The sequence below is a fragment of the Peromyscus californicus genome, unplaced genomic scaffold, assembly GCF_007827085.1.
Source record: "Peromyscus californicus insignis strain IS unplaced genomic scaffold, ASM782708v3 Scaffold_6__1_contigs__length_162567912, whole genome shotgun sequence".
NCBI classification, from domain to species: Eukaryota; Metazoa; Chordata; class Mammalia; order Rodentia; family Cricetidae; genus Peromyscus; species Peromyscus californicus.
In genome coordinates this window covers 37,764,223-37,778,004 of record NW_026294584.1, presented here as the reverse complement: position 1 = coordinate 37,778,004, position 13,782 = coordinate 37,764,223, and the positions used below count along the sequence as shown (strand labels likewise).

Below are 13,782 nucleotides of genomic sequence, written 5' to 3'. Positions count from 1 at the left end.
AGGACTCAGGTACCTTGTAAACATTTCTGGAGGGCCAGTGTTTTGAGGTGCCTAAAAACACATGCAGCTCTTTTGGTAGATATGACAATAGGTTCAGTCATGATTCAACCTGTTTATCCAATGATCACACAACTGCTAATTTAGGAGTGGAGGCAAGAGCAGAATAAGGCCATATGTTAAAGTGGTCTATCAATAGTCCCTTAAGACATGCTAAGTCTATCAGTAGCAGGGGCTTGTCCTAAAACAGGAAATTGTGAAGGGGTGACATTCTTCTCACATGCGTCAAATATTATAAAGTGTATGTGTATCCATGCCATCATTGCATAAGAACTGGGTCACCACGTCAAGTCAATTCTGGTGTCCTGTTAGCTGTTCTCTTCAAACTAACATCAGTGCAAAATCATTTCAGTACGGGAGTGTCTCTGGAAAATGGTCAGTAGTACACACTTGTCTTCTTCACTCTCTTTGAGGAAAAGGGAACCATTGGGGGTGTAGTTTAACTGTAATAAAATCCTTGGTGACATGTACTTGCTCATGTGTGTGTATGTGTGTGGGTGCATATGTGCCACAGCGTACAAGTGGAGGTCAAAGGACAAGTTGCAGGAATGGATTCTCTCCTTCTGCTGGGTGGGTCCCAGGGATGGAACTCAGGTCGTCAGGCTTGGTGGAAAGTGCATTTATCCACTGAGCCATCCCACTGGCCCATAGCCCATAATTTTTTTTTTTTTTTTTTGGTTTTTTGAGACAGGGTTTCTCAGGGCAGTTTTGGAGCCTTTCCTGGAACTCACTCTGTAGCCCAGGCTGGCCTCAAACTCACAGAGATCCTCCTGGCTCTGCCTCCTGAGTGCTGGGATTAAAGGTGTGCGCCACCACTGCCTGGCTCCATAGTTTAAACTGTTTGTGAAAACATTATCTTGGTAAGGGTCCTTTTGCTTGTATGTGATGGGAAAGCCGAAAATAAAGGAGAGAGGATTTGTGTAGGCCGTGGAATATTTGCACAGCATTTCTCCTAATTGGGAGCAGAAAGTGAAAGCAGGTCTTCTGAAGAACTGGAACCTGGAACTGCACAGCTTTGGGCGGCTCTCACTTGACTCTCCTCCCTTCTCTGCCTCTTCCTGTAAGTTTATTTCATTGTGCTTTCTGGGTTAAAATTGCTTCCTCATTCATTCTAGTGCACAGAAAATAGTCAGAGCATATTCCCCAAGTTTCCATGTCCCAGCCTACTGCAATTAGTATCTGGCAAACATAACATATATAGTGCATGTGATTCACAGATCTAAAGAGACAATTCTGATTGCCCAGGTAAGGGTTGAGTGTATACCCTCCTCCGTCAGTATTCTGTGGCTAGGGTAAAGCAACAAAATATAAAGGTGGCTACTAGTGTCTGGGATTGTGGACGTGAAATTTACAGAAGAGTAGGTTTCTAATTACAGGAAATGCATGAGGAACATCACATATGGAATCTTGTTATCAACACATGATTTAAAAAGCTAGTCATGAACAGAAACTCTGACGAGCCATAAGGAAAGGAATCGGGAGATAGGACACACGCTACTCTCTCTGAATGGCATTTGGCTACTGGGAACTCAGAAGGTCAAAATGCAGCCCTCCACTGTTATCTTAGCAATCATTACTGCATCTGTCCTTGACTCTTCCCTGCTGCAGTGGTTTCTCACCTTCCTCTGCTCTGACGTAGATGGTAGAGGGTCTGACCCTACACAGCACATTCCCCAGCATGTAAATAAGGTGCATTCCAGCTGGGCTAAGCCCCTGGGCTCCAGCAGGATACTGAAGGACCAGACAAAGAAAGAAGCCAGGAAACATTTCTCTCTTCTTGCCTGAATGTGTTTCCTCCTGCACAAGTCCACTGCATAAACCACTAAGCATCTACTTTCTACTCAGCTACTCCAGCTCTCTGTCCAGCTTCAGTGTCGCAGTGACTTTCTCCTCTTGCTGATCTCTGAGTTTCTTCGTGGTCTCCATGTGGCCTCACTCCTCCTATCATGTATGAAAACAAAGTTCTGGATTAAATTCATTCTTTTATACTACATAAAATATTCTGTGACTTCTCAACTGCAACCCAATCAACACATCGTACGTCAAATGACTTTTTCTTTTTTGATATTCACATTTCTCTAATGTTGTAACTAGGGTTTTTGGGACAACACCTTGACCTCTAGAAAGCCCCTCCAAAGCTAGGTTAGGCTACTTGTCCCCAATATGCCAATTTAAAGTGACACGTGATGGTGAAAAGCAGAAAAGGGAGATTTATTCAATGCATCCACTTTGGGAAGAAAAAAATCCAAGTCTACCTCTGAAGTACTTATAGAAGAGAAAGAATTGAGAGGCTAGAATACATGATTGAGCAGTCCTGGCCAAGCTGTGGTCTGGCTGATCTTGTCTCAAATCTGGTTCTACAGGGTGGCCCACCTGTCCTTATCAGTATCATGCCTAGAGGGCAATCAGTCTGGTTCCTTGAAGATGGCCGCTTTTGCTCCAGAGTATGACCTCACCTTTGTAGATAATGACTCTCATTTAAAAGGTGGTCTGTTCTACAAAGTTGTGTTTGGGGAACCCAAGGTGACCCAAAAGGAAAGCTGAAAGACAACAACATAGCTCTGTGTTTGCAGTGCAAGTAAAGGGAATAGACAGACCCAAAATAAGCACACAGGTGCCCGGCTTTCATCCTGCTTTTGGTTACACTGTGAGCTCAAGTAAGGAGCCAAGACTCTTTTAGCAAAAGCAGCTTTTAAGTTCCTTTTTCAAAGTCTCAGATGTTAGAAAGCTAGAACTGACAGCAAGAATGTAAACGTTAATAGAGCAGAAGCCTCCAGGGCTTCGGGGCCTTCATAAAAGACTATGCTTTACTAATCACTGGTAGTAAGTGATGTCAAGTTCCAGTAATCATTGAGCTGAGAAAAATCATGATTTGATTTGGTGAAAGGACAATGTCTACTAAAATATTCTTTTTCCTTAAGCACTTGTGTATATTGCCATCCTTGCCCTGCTGGGCGGCAGCTGACAGAACTCCTTCTTGCCACCTTAGGCTTCTGGGTATCACTATGCTATTCAAAGCTCTTGTGGGAATTAGCAACATACAGCTCTTCCTACCACCACCACCTAAGTGCCTGAGCCCAACACTTTGGTGGGCAGAGTCGAGCAAATTTACGTCCCTATAAATTTTTGAAACCACAATTTGGCACATTTTGGATGCAAATAAAGAACAGATTGGGAAAACCACCTTGCAAAGAAACTACAATGCCAGTTCGATCACCTTGCCTACTTCACCACCGACTTGCTAAAGCTCTGAGTGCTTCCTGCCTATGGCCTGGCCGGCTGTTGCAGGCTTGTCTAATGGGAGCCAACACCCAGGCTGCTCCTCCCGCATACTGACCTTCTTGCCTCAAGATGATTCTGCTGAGTGATTCATGCCAGAGCTACAAGAATTTATCCAAGCCCACGTCACCTGTGTTGCTTTTCCCTCCACTCTCCACCTTCTTTCATTTCTTTCCTTATGTTTCTGAAAAAACATTTACTCAATAATCATGTGTGCCTGACTAGAGTCTGCCTCTGAGCCATGGGGTTGAGAACCCTTGGGGGGGGGGGTCGAATGACCCTTATACAGGGGTCGCCTAAGACCATCGAAAAGCACAAATATTTACATTATGATTCATAACAGTAGCAAAATTACAGTTATGAAGTAGCAAGGAAAATAATTTTATGGTTGGGGGTCATTACAACATAAGGAATTACATGATAGGGTCGCAGCAGCATTAGGAAGGGTGAGAACCACTGCTCTAAGGAATCTTATCCAAGTGTTCAGTGTGCTTCCTTTTCAAATCCTAGCAAAGAACAAAGAGAAAGGAAGCATCAACAAATCAGTTATGCTTGGCAATCTAGGTTTGAGATTCAGAGGTCTAATCCTAATATCTCAAACCTGTGACTATCAAAGGGCCAACAGCAGATAAAATAGGAGAAAATGAGTTTTCTTTCTTTTTTTTTGGAAATGAGTTTTCAAGCTTGTTCTGCTCTCTGCTCTGGTCTTCTGGTTCTCTGTGTTTCTATGTTCAGAGTACAAATGTATATGGCTGAACGGTACAACATCTTTTATGTGGGAGACTCTTAGATTTGATTGCTGAGTACCAGCCAGGCTTCGTAGCACGTGCTACTACTATTCCATTGCAACTTTATGTCCTACAAGAATCTTGTGAAATGAGTTTATCTCCACGGTACAATGAAATTTAGTAATGTGACCACTAACAGAGCCAATCTTCATCCCAGGTCTGGCTATACTGTCTACATTTGTTACTTTACATTATGCTGCCTTTTAAAGAAATTTTAGAGATCTGTAATCAACAGCTGTCACTATGCAACAAACCAAAGATATCCACATATGCCTATCCACTTTTCTGTCTTTTCCATTTTTAGATACAGGTAAATGAGGAGTTTGGAGTGCATAATTGCTAAGGTCCCTGCCCACTCTAATGCATTGTTTCTAAATAAAGACACTGGGTCAAATGAGTTCTGAACAAGAATAAGGAAACTGCTTCAACATGGTCACTGACTCTGACTAAATCATGTTATATATATTTAATATGTTCAACATGTTATATATATTTAAAACAATCACAAAAAACAATGAATAATGTTACATTCTAGTCACAACAAATTGACTCATTCTTACTAATTTAGTGATTGTCAAATGCTATGCATGTAATATGCATGTAAGGAGGAATACAAAATGTCATCAGGCAGACACAACTGGAAAAACAGGTATTTGTGTTCGCTACTCTCTCTTACTGCTTTTTCTGCAAAAAAGACCTCCTCCTCAGTCATTCAGCATCTTGGAGCTCCATCTGCTCTCAATTAAATCAATTAGCTGTTGGGTCCCTTTCGAATATCCTTCCTTTCCCCGGGGAAATTTCTGACTTAGGAAACTGTAGATCCCTGATGTTGAGATTAGAATCTCAGGCTCTCTTGAAGATGGGGCACAGGTCTGCACAAAACCTAGAAATCAATATGCATGACACATACTAGACCAAGAATTTAATGAAATGTTAACAAATACCCATTCATTTCTGCTCCGAACTAACTAAACAGAGGGCATTTAAATTTGGTAGACTGTAATTCTTACTATCCCATGCAACAGTGGAATCCAGGCGTAAAATAGGGTTTATACATTCATTTTATACAGTAAAAAAAGTATTTGTAATTTTAAGTGTTACAGCTCAGAGGAGAAAATCAGTCAGGAGTCAAGGAATACCACAAAGTCACATTGTACAACAAACCTCACACAAGAAATTTATTGGGAAAGATACAGGAGGGTGCCTCCCTCTGCTCAGGAGAGAAGGAGCAAAGAACGGAGCCAGAAGCAGGCTTTGTATAGGGTTTCTTAGGAGCAGAGCTTTCCAGGGCATCCTAGGATTCATGGGGTTTTGTGGCCTGATCTTGGGATTTTTGCTCTGTAGGGGGGTGGGGGGTTGGTCACCTGGTAGGGGATGGGTCTGGCCCTAACGGACTTGAATGTTCTGTGGACAAAGCCTGGCAGTTAGAGGTCCTCAAGGGGTGAGTCTTGGCCACTCACATGCCTCAAGGGGCTTACAGTAATAATGAAAGATGTAATATTATTTACATTCTCTCATGCATTACTTTTACTCATTATGTTTCAAATGTTGGTTACTTTCTAAATCCAAAAACCATGAGGTTGGCCATAGAATTTTGAGCTGGAAATGACTCTAGTGATTACTAATTCATTCACTTCACAAATTATTAAATAGAATAATACAAATGGTTCAGGCACATTATTAAGATTATGGGTCTTGTTACTATATGAGCTTAGAACAATGAGTTCCTGCTTACTCTAGCACCTGTTTTACCTGATGTGAATAAAGAAGATATGCAGCCTGTAGATTCTACCCTAGCTAAGACTTAAGCCTGACAAGAATCCCAGTGATTCATCATGAAGACCCACTCCACAGAAGTAATGAGATACAGACAAAGCCAGGGTATAGCTATATGCTTTACAAGCTTGGGGGGTGGTAAACTCAAGTCCTTGGGTGTCCTCATGCAGGACACCATCAAAATCTCTAGGAGCTTTGTTGTGCATAGGTTAGTGAATCCTATCTGAGAGTTACTAATTCAGGTCCAGTGTGAGCATGTGAATTTGAACTTCTTGCAAGTTTTCAGGTGATGCTAATGGTGCTAGGGCAATCTTATTTCAAAACTACTCATCGATTTCACCTCAAATCCAAGTATGTTTGTTTTCATTTACTCATTTCCAATACTTTTGGGATTCTCATTTGCAGCTCCTAATATTAGTGGTGGACTTATAGTGTCTGAACCCAAACATGACAACAGTTGAGACTTCATTGGAACAATGAAACTTAGGTACAGTTTCTAGCTGCAAAAAGGATGAAACAAGGCGGCTTGTACTTCTTAGACCTCAAAGCCCACCCCAGTGACATCCTTCCTCTAATAATGCCATACCTATTCCAACAAGGTCACACTTCCCAATAGTGTCAGTCCCTAAGAGCCTATGGAGCCATTTTCATTCAAACTATCACAGACATCAAGGCTGTTTCCCTTTCCTAGATATTGTGAATAAAGAAGCAATGAACATGAACGAGCAGTTATGAATGTTCCTGAGTGATATACCTGGATAATATGGTACATTTATTTTTAGCATTTTTTGAGGAATCTCCACATTGATTTCCATAGTGGCTACAGAAGTTTGCATTCCCACTAGCAGTGAGTAAGTCTTCCCCTTTCCTTACATCCATACTAGTATTTATTGTTTTATTTTGTTTTCCTTAGCTATTCTGACCAGGATGAGATTAAATCTCAAAGTAGTTTTAATTTGCCCTGATTAAGGATGTTGAACATTAAAAAAAAATTGGTTTTCAGACATTTATATTTCATCTTTTGAGAACACTGTTTAATTCTGTGCCTCATCTTAAAAATTGGGTTTTCTCAATGTTTATTTAGGTTAAATATATATATATATATATATATATATATATATATATATATATATATATATTTTCCAGATACTAATCCTCTGTCAGTCAGATGTATAGCTGATAGAGTATTTGTTCTCATTCTGTAAGCTGTCTGTTAACTTGAGTGATGGTGTCCTTTGCTTTTAAAGAATGTTTAGTTTCATGACTTTACTAGAGTCAGATATAAGGTTTTATGTTGTGCAGAGAGATGCAGGTCAAGTTTCATTTTTCTACCTGTAGCTATCAAGTTTGACCAACACAATTTGTTGAAGATGCTGTCTTTTCTCCAGTGTGTATTGTTGGTTTCTTCATCAAAAACCATGTGACTGCAGGAGTGTGGGTGTATATGTAGGCCCTCAATTCTATTCCATTGAAGAACGAGTCTGTTTTTATGCTAGCACCATGATGTTTTCATATAGCTCTGTAGGTATTACTTGAAATCCTCGAAGGTGGCAAGTCTAGCAGTCGTGTTGTTACTTAGAATTGCCTTGGCTATCCCAAGTCTTTTGTATTTCCATATGAAATTTAAGATTATTTCTCCAATTTCTGTGAAGAACGGCATTGGAATTTAGGTGGGGATAGTGTTAAATCTGTAGATTGCTTTTGGTAGAATGGCCATTTTCACAATGTTTATCCTGTCAACACGTGAGAATGGGCAGTCTTTTCATCTTCTGGTAACTTTAGTACCTTCTTCAATTAATTAATTAATTTTAGTTTCTCAATGTTTTTGCTGTACAAGTCTTTCACTTCCTTTGTTAGATTTATTGCAAAAAACATTTTTTGAGGCTATTGTGAATGGTTTTGTCTTAGTCAATGTTCTATTGCTATGAAAAGACACCATGACCAAGGCAACTCTTATAAAAGAAAACATTTAACTGGGGCTTGCTTATAGTTTCAGAAATTTAGTTCCTTATCCTCCTGGCAGGGAGCATGGTCACATTCGGGCAGACATGTTGCTGGAAAAGTAACTAACAGTTCTACATCTTGATCTGCAGGCAGCAGGAAGAGGCAACACTGGGCCTGACTTGGGCTTCTGAAACCTCAAAGCCCACCCCCAGTGACACACTCCCTCCAATAAGGTCTCACCTACTCTAACATGGCCATACCTCCTGATTCTTCTCAAGCAGTGCCACTCCCTGATGACTAAGCATCCAAATATGAGCCTATTGGGGCCATTCTTATTCAAACCATTACACCCTATAACAGCAAAGATTCCCCTACTAGACACCAGAAGTTAACAAATAAAAAGTGCCAGGAAATCAGTTACTTCTTTTGGAATTATTGGCCAGTGTGATCCCATAAACACCCAAACTTTACAGGCTATTTCCACGGTTCTTCATTACCCTCCAGAACTTGACCTGTTGCTTCAGCCTATCACTGAAGACACCAGGTGTTTGACTTAGAGAACATGGAGAAATCAAGTTGGTACTGACCCTATTCATCACTACTGGCTAGCCCTCATAGTTCTATGCATGCTAGTGCAGGAGAAAAATAATCATCAAGCATATACAGATGTAAATCTTGTGAGCTACCATAATGACTGACCCGGCAAGACCTGTCTATTAGATAGTGTAATAGAGGCATCAAATCATGGGAGTAACCAACCACTCTGATTGGATTTAACACCCTCTCAATAAGATGAATCCCATACCTGGCACCTTCGATGGACCAAGAACCTATGGCTACACAGGCGAAAGGCACTAAGCGTCAATCTACTACTATTATTTTGCTAAATGGATGTATAATTAAACAACTCCTAATGACTTGTCTTTATATTCTTAGATACTTTATCTCTCAACCCTTATCTGAGAAGCTTCCATTGGCATTAGATGGTTAACTATTGAGACCTGCCAAAGTGTAGGAAATAAGAGACTATAGAATGCTCAGCCATCAACCATCTATTCCTCCCAATGCTCAGTTTTCATTGTGATAGTGGGGGTGGGAAGAGTTTAAGAGTCAGAGATGATAGAAGACTATAAGGAAACAGCATGTTCTAGACAGCAGGGCATCTGCACATATGAACTCACAGTCAATTGAGACAGTATGAAACCTGTGTAAGCTTACATGCCAAATCCCTGCACAGACATGAGTGTTAGGCATGACATCCCACCCCTAACCATTGAGCTATTGGCAATTGTTAACTGCTGGGAGGAGAATTTCTTTTAAGAGTGTAGCCCCTGGTAAGTTGACTATGCACCAGTAGAAAGCCATTCATCCAAGACTATCTGGGCAGCAAAATTTGGTCTTGATGGGTTTAAAAATAATAATTTGAAAGAGGACACGAAGTTGGGTGAGTAGGGAAGGGGAGGTAGATCTGGGGAAGAGTTGGGGGAGAGGCTGCATATCAATCAAAACACATTGTATGAAAGTCTCAGAGGAATAATAACATCTTTAAAAATACAAATGAAGTTTTAAGTTATATGCAGATGAGGTAATATCCTTTACCTAAAGCTATCTATTAGCCAAGCTATGGAGACATACGGCATCTTCAAGTTATCTAAGAACCATTATAATAAAGAACTAATATTTCCCCTCTCTCGTTTGGAATAATTAAAGTAATAGCTATTGAATATTCATTAAAGTTAAAGACCAGCAGCTGGAACAGAAGTAAGCAGCATCGTGGGAGCTATAGAATGCTTAGCACTTCAAATCACTTCACGAGTAAAAGTATGTTTTAGGTGTCTGGGGACCAGGCCATATAGTTGTAACAGCTATCACAGGTAATTCATTGAGTAAGAATTCAATTTCCCACTAAAATCAATGAAGAATGTGAATGGGTTGCAGATAATCTATCAGTTCTTTAAAAGTAACTCAAAGTATGTTGTACTTAAAATGAATTTGAACAGGAGAAAAAATTAGTTTGTCAGCTTTATTTTTGATAACAAATAAAACATTCCACATTTAACTGGAGAAAATATGTACTAGAACAGATCCTCTAAAGTTTCCCCACTTACATAATGCTTACACAAAAATGTGCATAGATATTCTGCAATGTGGACATTTTATACCCATGCCACTTGGAGGCTGCAGTGAAAGAAGCTGTATTCATCCTCTCTGCAGCACCCAGATCTGCTGTTTTGTCTCTATAAATCAGTTCTCCCACAGCTAGGCAACATATCAGTACCAGCAATTATGGCTATAATGGCTGAATGCCATAGATCCCTGTGTGCTGCTATTACCACATTCTCCCACCGAGAAGGGTGTCAGTACATTTTAAATTATTAACATTAACCATGGCAGTAGTGTGTTTCAGAGGACTTGTAACAGTACATGCATACTGACATCTGTAAAGAAGAAAAATGGATAACTGAAGAACAGAACAAGAAAAATGTGCAAAGTATAGTTATAGTAGCATGGGAGACATCTGAAAATATGCCCTCGCTTCCATAAATATGTTACTCCAAGGTTTTCTGTCAAAATGCAGGGTTCACCTTAAAGGATCATAACAAAGTAAGACAGCAGAAAATAAAGTACTAGGAGAGATTTTAGTTTAGGGAAGGAAAACCACATGAAAGAAGTAAATGCAAGAGTTACTTTTTTATTTATTCTATTTTTATACATTTTAATATAGCAGATGTATTTTCTATGAAGATTAAAAGCCCTTACTCTTTTTAGCCTAGCTAACAAACTTCAGAGCATGCAGTTGAAGGAAAATCAGATGTTTATTTCCTGGACCAAATCCAGTATCTCAAACTGGGCAAAAAGAATGTGAGATAAGAAAATGACTTGCCAGAGCAAACAATGAAAGCTATCTTGTGCTCTGCTAGAGAGTTGTGCTATCAAGAATAAAAGTCAGGACTTGCTGGGCTTTGGAAACAAATATTGCTAATACTTCTTGATCTCAAGATGAACGTAGAAAATAGTACCCTTTGTGTACTGTAAAGAGGAACTTCCCCAATACACATGTTCAAATAAGTAAGGAGGTCTCATTTCCAAAGAAATATTCATTCTTAAATTTTTGTGCTTTAAGACTCTATCAAGATATTGGGAAAGTCCTGAGAGAAAAATAAAGGGGTAGAAATAAGAACTAAAGTTGTAATTCTGTGGACAAAGTACTACATTTAAAATTTTGTGGAAGACATAAAGAAGAAATAATTTGGGATTGAGAAAAAAAGCATTATAATCATCATAATTTTTTAACCTTCAAGTCTAAAGAAAACAGACAACGGTGAATGAAAGTTGCTCTTAGGTAAGACATAAAGATTGATTGAGAAGGAAAAACAGCAGACAATACAAACAAGAAACACAGGCTAGTAAACGTGTGTAAAATGACTGGAACTCAAGGTCCCTCACAACAAGTTCTGAGACACACACTTGCTGTCATTCACTTACCAGTCCATAGCTTTTTTGTTTCCAGTTTTCTCTCACATCTGTTTTCAAAGCAGTTCAGTGGTCTACGAGAGCTGGTATTTTTAGTTCAAAAATTGTTCTTTCTAATTTTGTGTACCTTTTTAAATGAAAATAGAATTACATCACTTTCTCCCTTCCCTTCCTCCAGCCCCTCCCAGGTATCCTCCCTCCAACCCCTCCCATACCACCATCCTACAGACACTCTCAAAATATTTATTCCTTTTTTTCTGACTTCTTTGTTTGTTTGTCGATGAAGAGGATTGAATCCAGGACCTTGCACACATTAAGCAGGCATTTTCTGGGCTACATCCAAGCTTCTTGGATTTTACTAATTAACAGGCCTGTCTAGAATTATAGTATTAACAGTTTTGGTATTTTAGCATAACGGGATAAAAGAACCTGCTTGGCAAAACATGTAGAGTGATCACTAAGGAAGAGAGATGATACTCCAAACTCACTGGCATAAATTTGAGAATTGTGAAAAGGCGGAGTTTTTGAAGAATCAGGCTTAGATAAAATGAATGTAAAAAAAGGCGGAGTTTTTGAAGAATCAGGCTTAGATAAAATGAATGTAAAAATATATACTTCAATACTTAATCCTCCACACCAGTGTTTCCCAACCTTCCTAATGCTGTGACCCTATAATACAGTTCCTCCTGTTGTGGTGACCCCCCAATCATAAAATTATTTCGTTGTTACTTCATAACTATAATTATGCTACTGTTATGAATCACAATATCTGATTCCTGTAGGGGTCTGGACCCAGGTTGAGAACCACTGTTCTAATCAAAGAACCATATAACAGATCATAAGCAATGACGGTAAATGACAGACAGGATTTGAGTAAACCCTGTGTATCAGGCTATCTTACTTTACAGTTTTAAGTAGGTGCAACTCCCAATTTCCACTATATTACCTTTATGAAAGAGTAATTTCATTTTACAGATGAGGAACCTGAGGCAGAAAAGCAATTCCTGCATGTATTTAAAAGGTCTAACAGGAACTTTAACCTTGAACCAGCTGCAGCCTATACAGTCTATACTAAAGTTCACATGTTTGAAAATGTCAGGACAGAATCATTTCCCAAGAATTCCTGATGATCTCGGTTGTCACTGTGCTTCCAGTTAATAAGAGGTGCATTTTTAATAAAACACAAGCTGATGTCTTTCAGGTTTGTTAGCTCTGTGATTCAAAGGTGGTTTGTACTTCTACCAGTGTCTTTTTTACACCTAATTATTTTATAAAGTCTTGCCACTTTTAAAGGTTAATTTTCCCCTTAAAATTGTAATTTGCTTAATTTGAAATATCTATATATTATATGAGTACTCCTGAGAGTATATGCTCTCATATGCCTTTGCAGATTTGTTCCTGGTCACCCAATTTCACTATGGGCATTATAGGCAGCCTTAAAACTTTTATGTTTTCACTTCGTTGGTAATGGTTTACCAATGTATTGAGAGCTATCATAGATTTACTAGAGTTTGTCATAAAATTTTAATATGCAAGTGTTTAATTGAAATTGAATAATTTTAATATGCAAGTGTTTAGTTGAAATTGAATAACAAACACCGTTAGTACATTTTTTTCTGATAAATTGTATCCTTAATGTGAAGAATGATTAGATGTACATTTTATATAATTCACTGCATCTGATTTACCATTTCTATATTCCAAATTTTTTAATAAAGTTTTTTTTTGTTTTTCTTTAAACCATATTATTTGCTATTAACCTTTAATATTCTGCAACACCGTAATAAAAAATCCTCAGTATTTACTTGTGCTGGGAATATAGCTCAGTTGGCTGAGTACACACCAGGCCTAAGTCCCAGCACCAACAGAACCATGAAATTAACTCTTAACGATAAAAGCAGCAAGGCATATTCCTGTACATTCCCAAATGCGCATATTTATCTTGAATAAAAAGACAAGCTCTTTGGAACTCCAGACAGAGAAAGATAGAGAGGGGTAGTTTCCAATTCACAAGACAAGAATAAAAAGTGGCATTCAGGGCTCAGAAAATTCGAGTGTAAATGCTACACACACTCATCCCACGAGATCCGCCAGGCGGGTGGTGGACGTCTTTTGTAAGTGGGTCCGTTTTTTACATCTATGAAGACGTCTTTCCACATCCCGGCAAAGGTCTGTTCCTCCACGCCCCCGGTGGCAGGCGGTACCGCCTTCGAGAAACCCGAGGCACCTGACGCTGGCCGACCGTTCCAGCTAATCCAGACCTGACAGGCGGCCGTCTGAGGGTCCCACTTCGGTGCCTGACAAACACTGACCACGCGGATCGGACGCCCCGCAAAGGTGTTGCGCTGCGGCCAGGAGGAGTCCAGTTCGGGGGGGGCGGTGCGCCGGACTCCGCATCCCCGCCGGCCTCGGTCTGAGGCTGCGCAGGCGCGGCGGCGGCGGCCCCCGGGGGACGAGCCCACAA

At 39.8% G+C, this 13,782-nt stretch overlaps 1 long non-coding RNA gene across 3 annotated transcripts in view; it reads right to left on the bottom strand.

Annotated features, from left to right (window-relative positions):
• LOC128098411 (uncharacterized) overlaps window positions 1-13,559 on the bottom strand; it is a 38,015-nt gene extending 24,456 nt beyond the window's left edge. For 2 of the 3 annotated variants that reach the window (XR_008214248.1, XR_008214249.1), the window contains exons 1-2: window positions 13,390-13,559; window positions 11,331-11,445 (exon numbers count right to left, since the gene is read on the bottom strand). This is a non-coding gene — a long non-coding RNA (uncharacterized LOC128098411). Of the gene's footprint in view, window positions 1-1,676; window positions 1,999-11,330; window positions 11,446-13,389 lie in introns of all 3 variants that reach the window. The other variant, XR_008214247.1, reaches the window with a different exon arrangement.
• Between the last annotated feature and the right edge of the window lie 223 nt (window positions 13,560-13,782).